This window comes from Alligator sinensis, unplaced genomic scaffold (genome assembly GCF_000455745.1).
Source record: "Alligator sinensis unplaced genomic scaffold, ASM45574v1 scaffold564_1, whole genome shotgun sequence".
Taxonomy (NCBI): domain Eukaryota; kingdom Metazoa; phylum Chordata; order Crocodylia; family Alligatoridae; genus Alligator; species Alligator sinensis.
Genome location: NW_005842328.1, coordinates 1,432,109 through 1,438,737, shown reverse-complemented (window position 1 = coordinate 1,438,737; position 6,629 = coordinate 1,432,109). Strand labels below are relative to the sequence as shown.

Sequence of the window (6,629 nt, the reverse complement as noted above, 5' to 3'; positions counted from 1 at the left end):
GGCCTGCGCCCTCCTCCTTCCAGCTGGACTAAAGGCTGCGGACAAGATGCCGTTTCGCTGACCCGGCCGTCGGCGCCACACTGCGAGCCGCCAAGACTTCACTGCTATGTTTTCTACGTCAAATAAAGGCCTGACGACAACCCAATCTTTCGTTGGCTCTGGGTGCTTGAATGCAGCTCGGCAGCCCCTCGGCCCACACGGGGAGCGCTCGGGTTTGCCTCCTGTGTCTCGCTTCGTCTTAAGTATGTGTATAAAAAAAAAAAAAAAGAGAGAGAAGCTCCTGCTTACACGGGTGTCGCGCAGAGACGCATTCGGTGCAAGTGCGGGGGGGGGCAGCTCGTGCTCGCATCCGGCCCTGGGGTGACAGGGAACAGACATTGCCTTCTGAGCCCCCCGAAACGGCTCCGTACAGCTGAAGGGAGCGCCCGCTCTCTCGCCGCCCGCTCGTAGCCAAAGCAGATGGCTGTCTATCTGCTATGAGTTTATTAAGGGCAGACAACAGGGAGCTGGGGATGCGCTGCTTACCAGGTCACCCCTAGGAGTAACTAGGAATAACAGGCGTGAATGAGCGGACAGTAGATTCAGGTTAGACATGGAAGAAATTTTCCGCAGTAAGAACAGGCTGCCGAGAGAGGTGTTGCTGTCCCCCAACTTGAGGCCTTCAAGAGGAGGCTTGGCTGGGGTCGTCTGACCTCTTTCTTCCTGCCAGGGGCGGGGGCTCGGACACGACGATCCATTGGGTCCCTTCCGACTCCACAACCTACGAGTCTGTCGCTGCAGAAAGGCAGGTAGTCGAGCACATCCATTTGGGGTTTCGGTGCAGCAGCCCTGAGTGTTGGACTTGCTGAATAATTGCGTATCAAATTAGAAACGGCTCATTTGGGGCAAGGGAGCAGACTTGTAGATGCTAGGGTCAGAAGGGGCTTCACCAGTAGCATTCGAGGTGTGCTATTGTGTGATTTTTATTTTTTTTTATTTATTTTTTTCCACACTTTAAATTCAAGCGTATAGCAGCGAGGCAAGCCATCCCCTGGGAGCGGCCACTGGGTTCCTGGCTGCGCCGCGTTGTGCAGCGTGGCTCCGCTTGCTGCTCCCAACACCCGACTCCTTGCTTGGTGGGGTGGGTGTGAGAGCGCGGCGACATGTTGAGGTCCGAGTTGGGTGCCTACAAATTTCAGCAGCCGGTGTCATGAGTGGGGCCTTGGCTAATGTTGACCAATATAAAAATCTCTCATGTCAGGGCAAGCCTGGATCTCGCTGTCACACTTTTTTTTAGCTTCTCTTGTTCCTCAGAGTCTCAGACCCGCAGAGACTCCTCGCTGTGCCCAAAGAAGGGCGACTGCGCCCAGAAGCTGACCAAGAACTTCTTTCTTTCCAGCTACTCGGTCTAATAAAAGATCTCGCATCTACTCAAAGAACCTTGCCTGACCGTGTCCTTAGGCCATCATGGCTGCAACCAAAGAGCCAGGTTTACACTACAGCTTCTATTTAATTTTAGCCATGTTATTCTGACTCGTAGGGTGGTATGCCTATAAGAAGTGTTCACAGGCCTGAAACAACTGGAAGTAGAGATCTAAGCCTTTAAATAACCTTGCTTAAGTACCCCTAAGAGTACACCCAAACCCTAATGCCCACCCCTGTGTATTAAAGGCAAGTAAAAATGATTTTTATACATTTATACTGTATACAGTATTCAAGTCCCTGACCACATTTTTCCCCATAAGCTTTTAGTTTTGCCAACCACGGGAACTTTCCAGAACCTACCCCCTGAGGTTGATGAGGGAAACCTGTATACATTGTTCTGTTCTACACTAGTAAGTTAAAAGCATGTTGGGTTGTGTGGCCTTGAAGCAGTTCTGGCATCTAGGGAACCCTTTAATGAGGGTAGATGAGAGCTGAGTGTGGAGTCATCCAGGGTAGTTTTAAGTGAAGTTTTGTTTTGTTTTGTTTTTAAGGGAGAATTTTCATGTCCCAAATCAATTCCAAATCCATGTGAATCATTCAAGAACCTCATATGGCCCAGCTATCTGCAAGCATCCTCCACCCCTACCTGGGGCTTTAGATACTTCCAAATCCTTTGGCAGGCATCCTGCATGCAGACCCAAGCCCAGAGGCCTGGGGTTCGGATGCCCCTGAGTTTCGCCTGCTTGCCTTCAGCTGTATGCCCATGGGAGCAAGCTAGGGAGGAATTTGCTATTTCCATAAAATCCAGCTACTGGAAGTGAAAGTGGGAGGCTAACTATGCATTACCTCCATCAGGGTACTACTCCCTGCCAGTAAGAAAACCACCTTGGTGAATACAGTATTTCACCTGTCAGGTAAGTTTTTGGCTTTTTTTAGGTGAAGTTGCTTGGGCACTAGAGCAATCAGCCCAGAACTTGGGTTAGGCTTGCTGTTTTTGCAGAATACATTAGCCTGTGCTGACCTTTGGGTTGCTGTGGCTAGATAGTTTCTAGTACTCTGAGTGAACTGGGTTATCTGCAGGCTGCAGTGCTGTCTGCGAGATAGATGCACACGTAGCACCTGAGCAATAGATGTCAAAAAGCAATACACATCCTCAACAAACAGCACGGGGTCAGAGGAGGGGGAGACTGAAGTGCTCTGGGTCAGAATACAAGGTGGGAAAAAGGGACTTAATGGTGGGTGTCTACTATTGACCACCCACCCAGGGGGAAGAGCTGGACCAGGAATTCTCAGAGCAGCTTGTGGAGGCAGTTAAGTCAAGGGACATGGTCATCATGGGTGACCTAAACTACCTGGACATTTGCTGGGAGGGCAGTCAGCCTGGTCTGACCCCTCACATAGGTTCCTAGCTGAGTTGCAGGACTTCCACCTAACCCAGGAGGTGCACGGTCCCACCAGGGGGAATGCCTTGTTGGGCCTGGTCCTGGCCACAGGCGATGACCTGGTGAGGGGACTGCAGGTGCTGGCGACAGCGATCATCGCCTACTGGAATTCAGCATCCAGCGCAGGGTGTCAAAGGGCTGCAGCCAGACAGCAGCCTTGGACTTCAGGAGTCTGCACTTGTTACCTTTGACACTGAAATGTTAAAATAGGGCAAGTATTTGCTATTTGCTTGAAAACGTGATGATAGTAATTGATGCAAAATTTAACTGATCCATTCTGACATCTCTGTTTGAGCAGTTCTACTACTCCAGGGGTAGGCAATGTTTTTTGGCTGGAGTGCCAGAAAAACAAAATGGGGAGGGGGGGGGACAGGGTACATGGCAGGATGCACTGCATATTAGTATATTTAATAATCATAAATGTTGCCTTTGCTGTTGTGTATTCCTTCCTTTTTTATTAAGCATGTTGCAATGAGAGAGAGAGAAGAGAAAGAGGAGAGAGGACCAGACACCTGCACACAGAACCACGTGCACAAGCACAACCAGAACACACCCAGAAAAGACACATGCGCACACATCCGGAACCAGATGTGTGTGCACACGCAGACACACAGAACCAGACAGGCAAGCAAATGCATAGAACCAGGTGCACGGGCGCATGGAGCTGGACTCCTGGGTCACTAGACAAAGTCCAACCCAACAACATTCTGCTCCCACCAGAGCCCCTGGGCTATGCCGATCGGGTGTCCTCACTAAGCTTGGCATCAATATGGCGATCCTGGGGGAGCCGGGGGTCACCAGGTTGCCTAAGCAGGGGTGAACCAGTCCAGGTAGGAGACGGAGCAGGTCAAAACTCCCGTGCCGATCAGTAGTGGGACCGCACCTGTGAATATTACCTGCCGCCTAGCCTGGGCAACACAGTGGGACACGGGGGTTTGTGTTTTGTTTTAGCATAACTGTATGCCCAGGGGCTGTGCAACGTACGCGCATCTGCACCTGCACCGCACGCTCTGCAGCACCTCCTGCCGGCGCGTGCTGGCAGTGCAGCCGTGGGTCCGCGCGGCCGCCAGCAGGGGTCGCTGCTGCCACTGCTCCAAGCTCATTGATACCAATACATAGTCATTCTCCTTAATGAATTTATTCTCCTTAATGAACAACTCGGGCTAAAGACACTGCCGGGTTGGTGACTGTAGCCGCGTTGCTCTGAGGGTAGAGGGGATCTTTTATCAGATCAACTCTCGGAGCTGCTCCAGGTCAAGCACCACCCCTTGGGGGTATAGAGACCCCCAGGGGGTTTCACCTGTTTTTTGCATTTACCTCCAGCTGCTACCCAGAAATTGGAAAAGTAAAAAAAGCTGGAGAACTGGGGTTTGTAGCTTAAAGAAACCTGCTCACTCACCAGCAAATGCTAAATTAAAGCAAGTTTATTGCAAGGGGGAATGAAGGGGTCGTGGTGCTCCCTACGAGAGCCTGAGCTGTGATCCTTTATCCGCAGCCCAGAGCTGGTTGCTGGGTGCCCATCGGGGGCGAGCCGACCCCTGCGAGCCCCACATCGGCCGGGTCCTGCCCTGTATCTGTGGGAGGCTCTGAGAGTTTTCCCCAGAGGGTTTTGCTCTAGTACTCCAGTGCAGTATGGGGTCGGCCCACTTCACAAGCACTTTTAATCAGAAGAGTTCGTCAAACACCTGCAGCGAGTGATTCCTCTCTGGGATCCTTTCCTTTTGCCCACGCCTGTGTCTTTCCTCAAAATCGTGGCTGCCCCGACTTGACTTAAAGAGCCTGGTCTCCCCTCCCCTACCTACCCTGGAGCGGACTTTGGTGCCACAATGTTTTGACGGCATTTCCTCCTCCGCCAGGGGTAAGACTAACGCCTGCTCTGAAGTGCTCTTCTCACAAGGCCATTGGCACCCTGAGAGGTTGCCGGGTTATTTAACCTCCAGCAGGAAGGTGGCAGGTCCTGAATGCCAGCGAGGAGAACGACATCTGCAACATCTGGGGGTTTGGGTAGGGACTAAGGCGATGGCGGAGGTTCCTGGGGACCCGGTGCGGGGTCCGAAGTGCGAGTGAGCTGGGGCCGGAGATAGAGGAGCGAGATGTGAGATGGAGCCGGGGCCAAGCAGCCTTGTGGTTCGCAGCCCAGGAGGGGTGTAGGACGTTGAGGGGAAGCCCGGGGAGGGACGAGTGAGATCAGGCTGGCCCAAAGACTGCAACCTACTTGAGTCGGACAGCGAGGCCTAGGGAGGGAGGGGCCGGAGGCCCAAGCCCTAGAGTACAGCCCAGGGAGGGGTCAGAGCGCAGCGTAGGGCCGACCGGGTCCAAGGAAGGCCTGGAGAGCGGCTGGGAGAGGGAGGAGTCAACAGGGTCTAAGACAGAGACCAAAACGAGAGGGGACGGCCGAAAGACGGAGGGGCCGACAGCCCAGCGGGTGGTTGTGCGAGAGAGCCAGGGGGTCTGAGGGGCCGGAGGAGAGACGGAGGGATCTGGCAATGTGAGTGGGGCCAAGAGAGAATCCAAGGGGTCTGAAGGTCCCGAGTGGTGCTGAGAGAGGCCGAGGGGCTGGAGGGCCCAGTGAGGAGCTGTATCAGCAGAAGGTATGCCGTCTGGAAGGACACCGTCTGCGTGGCACAGGACGTGGTGCAGGGAAGGTACGGAGCTGTGTGATTGGCCTGAAGGTCAGGACCAAGGCCAGCTGCATGCATGTCAGGGTGGCCGAGTGGTCTAAGGCGCCAGACTCAAGGCTGTGTCTTCCCTCTCCTGGGTGTTCTGGTCTCTGTATGGAGGCGTGGGTTCAAATCCCACTCCTGACATGCCTTTTTCATCCAGGAACATCTCTAAGCTAAAAAGGAGGTGTACCCCCTATGCCAGGGAGGGGCCATCACCATGGAGCACTACCCCTCTATTGCTCGAGATTGTAGGGAGGCTGTTAGGAAGGCTAAACCGGAGACGGAACTAGGACTAGCGACCCGGATCAAGGATAACAAGAAATCTTTTTTTTAAATATGTAGAGAGTAAAAAGAAGGCACCGGGTAACGTGGAGCCTCGTCAGGACACGCTTGGCAATCTGGTGGTCACAGCAGACGACAAAGCTAACCTCTTTAACAAATTCTTTGCCTCCATTTTTCTGAGCAGGAACTGGGACATCCTCCCCCCTCACCGGGATCCCCGACGGATTCAGGTGAGGCACCGTCAGTGCTTGAGGTCCTGCCTCCAGGAGAGAACGATGCCAATTTAATTGAATCTGTGTAGCCCCTTGGGAAGGCTTTTCCTGTTTTGATTTGAAACGGTCTTACTGAATTGGGTGCAACTTTATAGCAATCGTGTTGAGAGTCTCCATGAAGAGTCTTGTGGATCTGTCTCCATAGCTCCTGGATAGGCTTTCCCCAAACGTTGGTGTTTAGCATTTACTAAAACATCCCCTTTATTATCTCTGTCTATATGGCAAGGTTCAGTTGCAGGTGTTTCTGGATGGGAGAATACGGTGGGGGGAAGGTGTGTTTTGCTGTCCAGGTTGTCCCTGGATGGCCCGTGGCAATGATTTCTTAACATGACCTGAGTCTGTACAAAGCTTTGGCTAGACTTAGGTCTGGACGTCTGTAATGGAAATGAACAGTTTTGACTGAATTTTCCCTAGGTCCCCTGTGTGCTATCTCTGCAGAGGCAGACCTAAACAGAGTTTTGATTGAGAGTATTGGTAGGCCTTTGGGGGCCGGGGCTGGCTGGGTTTGACCCATACAATCGCTTGCATCTTGGGGTCTCGCTGAGGCCGCTTGTGTCTGATGGAGC

General features: G+C 52.8%; 1 non-coding gene across 1 annotated transcript; it reads left to right on the top strand.

The window, feature by feature from the left end:
* The first annotated feature begins 5,545 nt into the window (after window positions 1–5,545).
* TRNAL-CAA lies at window positions 5,546–5,653 on the top strand. The gene is made up of 2 exons: window positions 5,546–5,583; window positions 5,608–5,653. It is a non-coding gene; the product is annotated as a tRNA-Leu (tRNA).
* The last annotated feature ends 976 nt before the right edge of the window (window positions 5,654–6,629 follow it).